Source organism: Lepidochelys olivacea (genome assembly GCF_965140295.1).
Source record: "Lepidochelys olivacea isolate rLepOli2 genome assembly, chromosome: 3".
In the NCBI taxonomy this organism is placed as follows: domain Eukaryota; kingdom Metazoa; phylum Chordata; order Testudines; family Cheloniidae; genus Lepidochelys; species Lepidochelys olivacea.
The window spans coordinates 23,090,034-23,104,448 of record NC_140413.1 but is presented as its reverse complement, the minus strand read 5'-3'; positions in this window follow the sequence as shown (position 1 = coordinate 23,104,448).

Here is a 14,415-nt window from a genome sequence, read left to right as displayed (position 1 = left end):
ATCCCATAGTCTTCAGGTGCTGAGGTCAAGGTCTTATATCATTATTAGTGTGATGGGTTCAGGTGTCATGGCTTTCTAATCTTATAAAGATCTGCTTTCTAGTCCGGGTGGATCATGAGACAGTGTACCTCAAACCTGTCACCGGTCCAAAAATGAATATTTCACTTCAGAACATTCATACACATTTTATCACAAACTATTAAGCACCTTTACTTGCTTCAGTGTAATTCAGCAATTCAGAATGAAATCAGTCTTATCTATAGCTAATCTTGTTGAAAATGTCCCAACCATCCTAACCTGAAAATGCCCTGATTCCGCAGAGCTTCATGTCTAATGAAAGGCTATGACTACACTTGGAGCAAGGAGTGTGATTCCCAGCTCAAGTAGACATACTCATGCTAGCTCTCATCGAGAGCTACTAAAATAACCATGGTAGTATGCTAGTGGTAAGCGGTGGCATGGTCTAGCCACCCCAAGTAAAAACCCACCTGGATCCCATGCTACATATTTGGGGCAGCTAGCTCATGCCACCACTCACCAATGCCTGTACTTCCATGGCTACACTGCTGTTTTTTAGTATTTTTAGCATGCTAGCAGATGTCTACTGGACCTGGGAATCACACCATTCACTTCAGGTGTAGGTATACGCTAAGTGTGTAAAAGGCCTATCATCCATGGACTTAATTTCATCCTTATTCAGCAAAGCACAGGTCTAAGTCTTACTGACTTCCATGGCAAGTCAATAGAATTTAGGCAAATTATTATTACTATGAAGCATGTTTATTACGGTAGTTCCAAAGGAACAACTAAGAATGGGACCTCATGGCACTAGGCACCATACACAAATAGAAGAATAGATGGTTCCTGCCCCGAAGAGCTTACTGGCTCAATAGACAAGACGGGCAGAGGGTGGGGGGGAATGCTTAAAGTTGAGCACACACCTATATGGTTTTCTGAACAGGGATGGACTTATACACAACTTTCAATGCTTTCCTGAATCAGGGCTTCTAACTCTAATTAATATCAATATTAAACCTCCCACTAAGCCACTATGCTCTGTAATTCACTGAAGCCTGGATAAAATTGCAGCATGCATTGTTTAAATATTTATACAGTACATCAGAACAAATGAAACTGGAGATTCCAATTCCAGCATGAGCGGCGATGTTACAGAATGGGGCCTAGTATGTCATGCCACTTATTTTCATTTCTTTGATTTTTCTTTTATAAAGACATTTACATTGAATTAGTAATCGGGGACAAGGGACAGAGTCATACTGTTTTAAATCTCCAGAACCCCTAAGAGTAAACAGATATCCAGCTCAACTCTTTAGTTGTATGAATTATTGTTGAAAGCATCAAAGACTGAGCAGTCACTTTCATGACAAGTTTAGCAATGTTGAAAATACTTAGGTTTTTATGTAATTGTGTTAAACTTTGTGTACTCCAAGGGAAAACAGAGAAAAAACCTCACTTTAATATAAATGTCATCATGTTTTCTTACATTGTGAAGGAACCCTAGACTGTTTATTTAGCTGTGTATCTTCTATTAGTACATATGTGCATCTTCGTGGCCTGTGCAATAAGACTATACTTCAACGCATGCAGTCTGTATATGGGATGGCTTAGGCCAGGTCTGCATTAGAAAAGGTTTGCCAGTGTAACTATACCGGTATAGCTATAGCAGCAAACCCTCCTAGTACAGATACAGCTCATACTGGCAAAAAAAGTGCTTATACTGGTTCCACAAAAGAAATAAGCTAGACTGGCAATTTTTCCCCTCGATATAACTGCATCTACAAAGGAATTTTGCTGGTATAGAAATGTAAAAAATTGCCTTCCTTTCCAACATTAGTATACCAGCCAAGGTTTCTCCTGTAGACCTGGCCTCAGTGGTCTAATCAGCAAGCTCAAAATATCTAAACCTCCTTATCCAAATTCATCACTGCCATAAGTCTCCTGACTTCAGTGGGAATATGTCAGAAGTGCATTTGTCCTCTTGTACAACAGCTGTGCAGCTGGACTTTGTGCTCTCCGTTGATACAGGAGTTTCACTGATTTTCAGGATTCAAGAAACCCCAAAACTTGAAACAAAATTGAGCCCAAACACTTGAGTTTTGCATGACGTGGGGGCTGGAAACCAGCTGAAATCCTTTGCCTGGTTGTGGGTTTTGCTATAAATCTTTTGGTTCGGTCAGGTTCCCTGAAGGGATCACTAAGGTTCATAGTCCTTTCAGTGAGCCTTTGTCAACTAATTGTGCCAATGGCCAATGAACTTTTATTTCCTTTCCAGTTTTGACACCCTGGCCTTGTTACAGTGAATTGTATTAAGTCTCTCTGTGCCCATGCTCTGCAGACAGTCGTGAAGCACCTTTCTGTTCTCAAATCCCTAAATAAAATTCTAATTTGGCACAGCCACAAATTCTAGTCTTAAACACAAACACCATCTCCCTTGCTATGGCACCCTCCTTGTTTTCTCTGTGCTCCTTTTCCCCCTCCCTTCTTCTACCTTCTCTGCCTCACTTCCTCAGTGAAGGAAATTAACTCTTCTCAAAAATTAACATTTGAATGGTGAGAGAGCTTCAGCTTCATTTATAGTGATGTTACTGGGCAACATTATACATAAAATACCTATTTTGGGACATCGCTAGCTAATCTCACATATACATGTTCCAAAGCTTTGAAACTCTTTGCACTGTTGGACTGGAAATTGCTTTTTCTTTTACTGACTGTCAATGCTTCCTTTCTGTTCCTGTATTTCTAAGTTACTATATATGCTGCTTGAAGGATTTGCTTCCAGCTTGCATTTTTGGCTTGATGCAAAATAGTTAAGGCCTCCTAGGCACAACCCTGAGTAAGGGATGGCTCAGAGTTGCACGGCCGTGCGGGTGAACACTGGCAGGCATTGTGCTTTAAGGTGACACACATCCTCCTGCAGCAACCACATGCTCGGAAGGAGCATGCCTGCTACTACACTCCTCGAGGAAGCATGGCACAGTCCCCACTATCAATCCAACCAGGTCTACTCATTGGTGGGTGGAGGGCGGGGAGGGCTATGGACCCGTCTGTCCATGGAAGTTGAGTGAATTAAGGAATTGCACTTTGTCCAGCTGCCACACAGGTACCACAAGAGAAGGCAGCTTTTTTGCACTGTCCTCACCCATCCCTTGCACACCTGTGCCCAGGCCAGCCACCATCTCTGACTATTAGGTAATAAGAAGCAAAACCCTGTAGTCTTTACTCAAGCAAAATGTCCATTGATGTAACTAACTTCAGATAAAGACCTGGCCCAACTGATATCAATGAGAGTTTTGTCATTGCCTTTTAACAGGGTCAGGATTTCACTCTTTGACTTCAATTGGAGTTTTGTTTGAGTCAGAACCGAAGAATATTTCCCCAAGTTAAGCAATTTTCTCTTAAAATGACTACCTATGTTCTATAGACAAAATGTACGTTTTATAGCAAATTTAGATTTTTCTAGTCTGCATAGTCTCCTACTATCTTCAAAAGGTGTTGACTAAAATGATCCTATTACATAAATATAGCTATTCAATTTTTGGACATAATTTACCATTAATTATATATAATTGTAAAAAGCAAAATAGTCTTTATTTTATAATCAACTTTAGGAGCTAAATCAACTGCATGGGATGGTTTCTTTAGAGCACTCAGCCTGTTGTCTACATTTATATTTAGTGACTTTCCTACACACTGTTGGTTGCTCCATTCATGATGATTTATATGGAAAGGGAAGCATATTCATATTAAGCATATAATGAGGGCCATGGAACATTATTCTACATTTTGCTGGCAGTCACTGAGGCTTTGGCAACTGATTTTAAAATGACCTTAATATTCATGTCTAAAACATATGTGATAACTGGCCTCAGCCCTCGTCCTGCCATTGATCTTTTGAAACAGTGAACATAAGGTAAAGATCTCTGATGGTTCTTTTCTCAGCTTTCTGTAACATTTCAGAAATCAGTCAGTTTTAGCATGTTCATATAAATTGATTCCCCTTCTGGGAATTCTGGGCTGTGGTAAACAGTTCTTTCCAATTAGTTTGGGTTTTTTAAATTGACGATTAAATTTGAAGTTGAGGATTACTATTACAGCTAACAATATTTTAAATAGAAGTATCTTTAAAGTCAAGAAAATATTTTCGATTGTTACTGACAGATGAATTGTAAGTGCCCAATCCTGTTCCCAGTGAAGTCAATAACTTTCTTTTACATGCTATACAGCAAAATACGGATCCAATCCTGCAAACACTTCTTGAGCATAGTGCCTAATACCATAAGTAGGTCCAATGGCTTCTGGGATAAACACCTCTTTCCAATTAATAACAGGCAATGTGACTATTTGGGATAGTAATTATCACACTTAGCAGGAAGTGTTTACTGGATTAGACCTTATTTTGTTTTATTTACTTTAGAAGTAAAAATGTTGCCTTATGGTTTTTTATATATTATTTTTGGCGCAAGTTGTCTTTTCTTAATTATTTTTTATAAACAGTCCATTTTATTTTATGTAGTTTTCAGGCATATTCCCTGAAACATAGGAGTTTACATACCAGATCAGACAGTGATCCATTTGTCCTGTATTCCTGTTTCAGCAGTGGCCAGCACTAGATGCTTCAGAGGAAGGCAGAAGAAATCCCAGAGGAGGCAGTTATGAGGGAGGGAAATGTGCTTGTGGTTCTCAATTATCCTTAAACACAAGCTACAAATTCTCTGGGTGTCTGTATCTCATTTCCCTTCTCTTCTCAGAATACACAGAATCACTGTGATCGAATAATAGTCTCACTATTACAGCAAGTAGCAAGAGTTCTAAGACTGACCATATTGGGTCAGAGCAATGGCCCATCTAACTATCTTCCAACTGTCTTCCATCTAACTGTCTTCCAACAGTGTCAAATGCTGCAGAGGAAATGAACAGAACAGGGCAGTTTCAAGTGATCTATCCCGTTGTCCAGACTCAGCTTCGCAATTGGAGGTTTAGGGACACCAGAACATGAGGCTGCATCCCTGATGATCTTGGCTAATAACCATTTATGGACCTATCCTCCATGAACTTATCTAATTATTTTTTTAACCCAGTTATACTTTTGGCCTTCACAACATCCCATGGCAATATCTTTATTAACAGTATCAGAAGAGAGGCAGAGAGCTGAATGGGCTGAGGATCTACATTCACTTCTTACCTCGATAACAACAGGAATTGTCAAGTTGCTTTGACCCCTATTAATCCGGTTATCAGCCTGCACATGGTATAGGAATTTTGCCAGTTTCAGAAGCTGATGATTTATGTCTAGTGGCAAATAATGATCTCTATCAGGAGGTGACATTCATGTTTACCCCATGGGAGAGAGAAAGTAGGCAGTCCATGAGTTCAACAAATTGATTAATCAGGTGTTATTAAACCTGAGCCCAATCATGCCCTAGTGATCTGCATGTGAATGGATCTTCATTTAAGAATTACCTTCTTTCTCTGTAGGGAAAAAAAAAAAGTTGTGTATGTGCAGGGGGAAATCAGCTACCTTCACAGCCACTTACAACTTCCAAGGAGTGGGGCAGGTCTGCAAGGATACAGCTTATGGGGGATCTATTGGGTTTTTGATTGGTATAGGGTAAGCTGTCACTGTGCAATAAGGAAAGTGTTGTGGAAGAACACATCGGTGCTTGAAAACAAGCTAGATTCATTTCCATCTTCTTTGTTTGTTAAGACCCCAAGATTCGAATTCTGGGAGAAAGGTGACTCAGAGGACCATTTCCTCTGTGCTAGAAGACTGGAGACACCAAGAAGCAGGCCCTGAAAAAGGTACTCCTCTTAGAAGATGGGTAGATTCAGGGCATGGTGCAGAACAGCCTAGCTCTGCAGTAGCGATGAAGAAAGACTAACCCGTGTGAAGTATAGGGGGAGGATGACCAGCATATTCCCTTTTTATTAGCAAAGTAGCAAAGCATTCTGGGAAAGGCAAAGAGTCCATGCCCCTTGTCAAGGTTCCTCCCCCACTCTGAACTCTAGGGTACAGATGTGGGGACCTGCATGAAAACCTCCTAAGCTTACTTTTACCAGCTTAGGTTAAAACTTCCCCAAGGTACAAATTAATTTTATCCTTTGTCCTTGGAATAACCACTGCCACCACCAAACTCTAACTGGGTTTACTGGGAAATGTAGTTTGGACACGTCTTTCCCCCCAAAATCCTCCCAACCCTTGCACCCCAATTCCTGGGAAAGGTTTGGTAAAAATCCTCACCAATTTGCATAGGTGACCACAGACCCAAACCCTTGGATCTGAGAACAATGAAAAAGCATTCAGTTTTCTTACAAGAAGACTTTTAATAGAAATAGAAGTAAATAGGAGTAAAGGAATCACCCCTGTAAAATCAGGATGGTAGGTACCTTACAGGGTAATTAGATTCAAAACATAGAGAATCCCTCTAGGCAAAACCTTAAGTTACAAAAAAGACACACAGACAGAAATAGTCATTCTATTCAGCACAATTCTTTTCTCAGCCATTTAAAGAAATCATAATCTAACGCATACCTAGCTAGATTACTTACTAAAAGTTCTAAGACTCCATTCCTGTTCTATCCCCGGCAAAAGCAGCGTACCAACAGACACACAGACCCTTTGTTTCTCTCCCTCCTCCCAGCTTTTGAAAGTATCTTGTCTCCTCATTGGTCATTTTGGTCAGGTGCCAGCAAGGTTACCTTTAGCTTCTTAACCCTTTACAGGTGAGAGGATTTTCCTCTGGCCAGGAGGGATTTCAAAGGGGTTTACCCTTCCCTTTATATTTATGACACCCCTACAATACAGACTCATCTACCTCAGAGTAGATAGAAGAAAAGCAACACTGAGGCAGGTGTTTGAATGAGAGCGACCCCAAGAAGCAGAACATGTAACACTAAGGCACTGACCTGTAGGTTACACATGCACTGTGACTAGAAAACACAGAAAACAGTTAAAAATAAAAAAAAATAATAAATTAAATGTGTAAAAGCTGCTATTGACAGTTACATCCTGTACTAAGTCATGGTGTTTCTTATTTATAAATTATTCATTGGATTATTAGAGGATGCCTTTGACCCAAACCCAAAATCTGTAACTTTCAGAATTGAATTGAAAACCTCAGACATGACAATGACTTTTGCTATTTGGGCAGTATTCCCATGCGTATTTGTTTGACCCTTGTAAAATACTGACTGCTCTACATCTGGGGTGAGCTGCTTGTCTCCTGATTTTCTGCCGTGAAATGACCTTATAGAGCCACCAAGCAATTATATGCGTTTGGTAGGCTAGTCAGTCTCTGAGTGTACTGATCTAAGCTCCACTAAGTCTGTCTGATCTTAGGTAGAACTAATCACCTAATAGTGCATTTTCCTCTGCCCATAAGACACAATGGCATTTGAGTCCCCAGTTTCACAAGAACATGGGTAAGGTATGAGCTACAGTCACATCCAGCTTGTATGTGGCCAGATTGGAGTAGAAGCAGAGAATGAGTGGCCAGCCACACACACAGCATGTATGAGAGAAATAGAATGTTCTATTTATATATATTTATTTCTGTAGAAATACCTAGTATGTATCCCACCAGAGCATCCATTGTCTGTTTGAGCTAGGAAAATACACACTAAAAAGATCTGAAAATATCTGTTTGAATTTTTTTTATTCATGTGTTAGAGCTATTTTTCCACCAGTTTTACTATAGTAAATATTCACAGAACCCAAATGCCAAAGTCACATGTACGAGTGTTCATGGATCACAGAGTTCAAATTTCCACAGAAAAAATATTCATGTTGAAAGTGCTTATTCACTCACCCACTCAGGAATCAGAAATAGCACCATACACCCCATGTGGACAATAGCAGCTGATACAGCTTGAAAATAAAATATTGGATATTCAAGAACTCTTCACAAACAATATATGGAGTTTAAACAATCCATACAATGTAAAATATTTAATACTTTCAAATAAATATTGTCACTTATTTTGTAATACAATTTGAAAAAGTTTTATCTATATGTTATAATTATTTGCTAAACTCTGGTCCCATATTGGCATATCTGAGTAAGATTTAATGACAAAAGGCCAGATTCTGCAAGGCTTGTTATATCTGAGATGTAGAAACACCAGTTTTAGGCCAAATCTGAGTAGTCAAAGGTCTAGATTTATGTGCCCTCATTCATACTAGATCCCCAGCTTTCACTGATTGCAATGATCATTAATGGGTCAGTATACGGTGTACATGTATCAGTCCTTCAATCAGGCAGATATGTGACAGCTGAACTGTAGTCATACTAATTTTTCCCATGAAAAAGTATACAGAAAAAACAAATACATGAAAGGGTGACTATCTGAAATACTGCAAGGTGACTCGGATTTTCATATATGGGATCTGGGCAAGCCCACAGTTCAAGCAACGATCTTAGGGTTCTCATTTTGAAAGATTTTCTCTTCTGCAATTTCTCCTTCAGCCACTCCTCTACCCCCACATTATAGTAAGAGGCAATTCATCCAATTTCTCACCCCATCCGATCAGCAGGACAGGAGGAGGAGGAGACAATTCCCAGCTTGATTTTCCTCCCCTCCAATTCCTCTAGCAGTTTGAGGGACCATTCTTTCTCAGGATCCTTCAAATCATAAGGCTGTCCCTGAGAAAGTTGTGATTCTTGGTCAATCATGACATCCAGAGAGCAACATGACTCACATATGAAAAAAAAACCCCACCTTTTAGAAAACAAAGACCCTGATCCAGCAGGGTACTTAGCACATGTGTAACTTTCAACATGTGAAACTTTCACTTCGCTCAAAGAGTCTCCTCATGAGCTCAAAGTTATGCATATGCTTAACTGCTTTGCTGAATCGAAGCCCAAAGCAACACTTTGTTTAGACAGAACTAAGATAACACAGTAATTTCTTGGATCCATGTGTAACATTTCTCCATGTCCAAATTCAGATTGTTCGGATTTTTCTTTTTACTTGCATCTAAAAGGCATTTGAGCATTCCCTTCTGACATTGCAGAGCTCTGTTCTGCAGGCAAAGCGCACGGTCATCCTGCATTGTGCTCCCATAAAGTTCAAGAAGATAATGTAAGGATGTAGGCCTAGATCCTCAAAGATATTTAAGCTCCATTGATTTCATTGCAAGTTAGGGGCCAAAATATCTTTGAGGATCTGGAGCAGAATGATTATCAACCTCTGGAAGGGACAAAGGGTAGGTAACCAGATTTTAGAAGAAAACTAAAACTTTTTTTTAAATCCATGTTACATTGAGCCAGTTTAAAAATTCAGTTTGAGCGGATTTTAAAAGTCCTTCTTACACTTATGGTGTAGAAAACATACCGCAGTATTTTACATAATGGTCCAAAACATTATAGCTGCTAATTTTAGATGGTGAATCCTTAACAGCAAATAGGTTCTCATACATTTAGCCCTTTTTTGTTCATGTGTTGCTCCTGATTTATATAAAGCATTTGTTATTAACAAACATTCAACCAGTGATCATGGCAAATCCCAAAGGGAAGTCACCTCCTTGCAAATCAAGCACCACCCATATTGATCTGTGCCTAGGTCATTCAGCCAATAGTTCATGCAAATAAATTGCAGCATATGAGTTGTTTTCAAACAGTTTATTATCTGTGATGGGTAATTGGGCCCCTGAGTCAGAAGGGCTTGTTTCTGCTCCATGATTTGGGCCCTGATTCAGGAAAGCATCCCTATTTAGGACAGCATTTAAGCATGTACTTAATTTTAAGACTATGGGGTTTAAACACTTGCTTAAGTGCTTTCATGAACTAGAGCTTGGATAAATGAAATCTTTTAAATAGAAAATAATAAATTGTAAGTAGTAAGCAATGTATTTCCAGTGTGGATATGCAGAAAAAAATCAGCATTTGGACTAAAATCCATGATCTTTTAACATTCAAAACATTTTCATGAATAAATTGGCAGTTACCTGAATATGTGCTGGTGGCGAATAGTATTCCCTCCACAAATAATAGCAGAGCAGAAAACACCCTTTTGCAAAAATATTCAGTGAAAACCATGTCATTCATTTCTTTTTAACCAGACTCTGCATTTGACCTAATTTACACATTAAAATAATGGAAGTTGGAGAACCTAAAAAGAAAACCCTAGAGGAGTTTCGTTTCTGTGCCTGCTTGATTGCATCCATTACTCTTTCTCTTTGCTTTTATCCTGGCTGCATTAACTCAGTGAATTTGCTTTAGATTATTTTCGTATTAACTAAAAGTTCCCAGAGGCTGCTGGTATTTGCATTCAGTAACTTCAGTAGCAGATATAACATTGCACTAAATGTGCCGTCCACTGACTCTATGAAGTTGTTAGGAAACTGAACACATGTTCCTTACAGATGTTTGACCTGAGGCAGATCAGAGCCGTTCAATCCACCTATGGGTCACTTTCCTCTCCATCTGGAGATCTGTACACACAGGACCAAATTCAACACTGATTTATAGGCTGGGCAGCCCCTTAAAATCAATCATCAATCCTGAGTGCCGGAAATTCAGCACCAAAATCAATGTGGCCTGTTTTTTAAAGGTTCTTGGTACAGGCAGCTCTCAGGGACTTCAGTGGGACTTTTGGGTGTTCAGTGTCTTTGAAAATCAGAGCACTTATATTTTGGCACCTAAATAAGGATTATGGGGCCCAACTTTGGATGTCAAGACTGTTAAATCTATAATTAGCCAGGCCCAGATCCTCAAAGGAAGTCAGTAGCCTAAATACCTTTAAGAATCTAGGCCCCAGACTCTACATGTCCCCATTTAGTTCTTTCATCATACAGCTTCTCCACTGTGGTAGAAATAGGGCCTGGATATGCTCCTAAGTAGCCCCACTGGCTGTACGTAAACACAGCACCTTTATGAGGCTGGCTGGGGGCTTGCTTGTGGATGGGAACCCCTTTCATACACACTTGTTTTCTCATTCACCATTCTCTTCCCTATGCTGAGTCACATTTTGATGATGCAACATAATATAAATGAGAGCTTTCCTCTCAACCTATTTTAACCAGGTTCCTCCTCTTCTGGCAGGATCTCCAGCACAGGAAAAACCTCCCAGTGTATCCCAGCAGCATAGCAAGGCATTTTTAGCTGTAACAGGAATTGGATTCAACACCACCATTTACAAAAGCCATTACTGATTTCCATGAAAGTTGTGTCAGTTCTGTAACTTTTTCAAACAGGCTGATAGTGGTCCAGTGGAAAAGCTCATAGTTCTTATGATCAGAAATATTAAAGACTCCATCTGCTTGCTTGTTGCCTTTCTCCAATTATAAAACACACTGGAGTAATTGTTTTTGATTATGTTTAAGTAGGCATTGAAAGTTTAAAACTTGAGGAAATTCCCAGCAGTTCATTTTAAATGCCTGCTTCCCAGTTTTGTAAATGAATATCCTACGGCCTTTGCTGCATTGCTGAACCTCTTCCCCCCTCGTCTTGAAAATCTGATTTTTCCTCTTTGCAGCCCTTCAAAATAGCATTATTAATCCACTGAGGGAAATAAACAGCTGGACGTAAACATTTCCCAACTGCTGGAGAAACACTAACGGTTTCCTAAACCAGATCCAAGTAGTCGCCATACTAATGCAGAAGGGAAAACCATCTCGTGGCCTGGACACGTGCCTGTGCTAATGAAATAATCAACGGTATAAGGTTGGCTGAGTCACTCTGCTTTGTGGATCATCAAATGTGCAGCTTCTTAATTATTATTTAATAGTTAGTGAGCCCAGCCAACAATGTGCTCAGTGCTGTAAATGAGAGTGCTTGCCCCCAGTTGCTTACAATCTGCATTTGGCATAGGCCCAGCAGTCAGTAATTGGTCGGACAGTAGACATCCAGCAGTACACTTGCTGGGCGGTGCAAGTTGAAAAGCAGTGGCAAACGCGTGGAATGGTCATGAGGGGAAGTGGTTTAAGGAGAAATCAGGAGTGTGGTTTAAGGAGAAATCTAAAAGGCAGCGCCCAATGAACACTTGAGAAGTAAGGAACAGTGCCAAAGCAAGCAGGGGTAAAGATTGGTGTAGATCTGTAAATTCTGAATCATACTTCAAGTCAGCCACATACGAGCCCACTTTGTCATTTGCTTTTCATGATCATTCACGTGAGCCAAGTTGTGTGTGTCTGTGTGTGTGTGGTGTGTGTGTGTGGTGTGTGTGTGTGTGTGTGAATAGTTGCGGAAAGCTACTCTGGAGCCCATAACCAAGATTGGTTTAATCATAAAACAAAATGTGTTTTGTCAGGGTGCAAAATTCATACTGGGTGCAAAAGGAAGTAGTTTATAAAGATAAGGTCATACAATCAGGAAGCAGAAACAATACCGTGCGATTTAGGCATCCAGTCCCAGCTCAGACAGGGTAAAATTCACCTGTATGCAGAAAGCCATCACAAGGGCCTACATGCCACTTGAACCTTTTATGATGTGCAGCATATACCCACTTCTTCATGCATGTGTCCAACTCACTCCATGGCTCCACATGTTCCCCCTCATTCCCACGCACTTGCTCTCTGAGCACAGCATCTAGTACACAGACCCTGTGCTCCCTCCACTACATGGAGCCAAGATCTTATGACTATCTGCCCTCTTAGCTGGCAGACAGGGGATCGAACCAGGGACCTCCTGAGCTAAAAGTATGAGCTGCTAAGGCTATTTTTAAGCTGGGGGCTGGAACAACTCAAAACATCTGTGAAGGCCCATGGGATGGGGGTGGCGGTCATAATACAGCATACTCACCAATAGGTTACACTGTCTAGACCTATCCTGAACACTTGTGTATGGGGAGGGGAGTTTTACTCTCCCTTATCCAGAAGGCTTAACTGAGACTTACTCAGCGCACAGGCCTTGTGCTGGTTTTCTGGACAGGGCTAAATTCCACCCCTACTGAATCCAGACTCCTGAATGAATAAATAAATACTCCCTACAAAGCATTATGAACAACCTATAGTCTGAAATTTGTTCACCTCCTAATTATAGAATAAAACCGTGGTCTGCTTAGACAATTTGTGAATGGAGAAAAAAATGCTAAATTGATAAATAAATCACTCACAGCCAGTAATTGGACCAGTTCTCCATCCAAGCATAAAGGACATCATGGGACAAAGTACCAAGATATGAGAGGGTTAAGGCTATGAAGGAAGAGAGGTTTGGAGGAAGTGCAGGGAGCAAGAGAACAAGTAGGTAGAATAGGGCACAAGCAGGTTTGTTTAGAGCTTGGCAATTGAGGACAAAAAGTTTTAACTTAATGTAGATGGCAAGAGGAAGCCAAGGGGAGGCTTGGAGGAAGGGTCTGACATGGTCTGTGAAGTGACAAATGTCCTTGCTATTGCAGCTTTCTCTAGGTAAACTGAAGTGGAACCAGATAACAAGCAGGGAGGCCTACAAAAGTGGAAGCTGTGCTAAGCATCAGACGGCCAAAGCACAGACCAGGGCTCTAGCGGTAGGTGGGGAGCAGAAAGGACAGGTTTGCCAAAGGACAGAAGTGACAGATGTAAGCATGAATAGGTAAGAAGAGAGGGGAGTTGGAATTGGCGTAGGAAAATAGGAAGGATTGAAAAGGGGAGTGAAACGATGAGGGGCCAGATCCTCAGTCGGTGGAAATCAGCATAGCTCCACAGAAGATCTAGGCTGAGAAGTTGATGCTTCATCACGCTCACTGTCAGAGAGTAGCATGACATACAGGTGGCAGCACAGATGGGAGAAGGAGTTCAGGGGCAGGAACTGAGATATGAAAATAAAGAACACAACTATAACAACACAAGAAGTTTTTAACAATATAGTGTACGTTGCTCTCACATAAATAACACTGGGCCCAATTTTCCTCTCACTAACACTTGTGTAAACCAAAAGTAGCTCCACTTCAGTCAACTGAGTTCAATTGGTGTAAAGGAGATGAAGAACAGGCTCATAGTTTATAAACTCAGTTTTCATGAATCAGCATAACAGGTGTCAAAAACATTGACAAATTAAAGTGAGATGTGGTCCCACAAGAACTCAAGCAGGGGAGGCAAATGGGAATCCAAAATGAGGGGTGTGGCATTTGTCCTCATGAAAGACAGTTGAGAGATACGACCTCATATTTAAAAAGTCAGTTAGCAACTGTTGGGCTGTATGGGTCAATGCAATGCATTTGGTTTCATTTTTGCTGTTAATCTCGTTCAAAGTTGTATTAAGAATGTGACTGTTAAATTTGAACTTATCTTTAAAAATAAATTAATGGGAGTTTGCATCATCGATGGAAACTGAAATTGATGTGTCTGTTTAGTGACAAAGGCTATTTTGGATTGGTGGTGTGACTGAAAGTTTACGAAGAGAAATAGTAAATGCATTGTCACTTAGAACTTTTAAATCAAGATTAGATATATTTTTAAACACTTGCTATAGTTCAGCCACA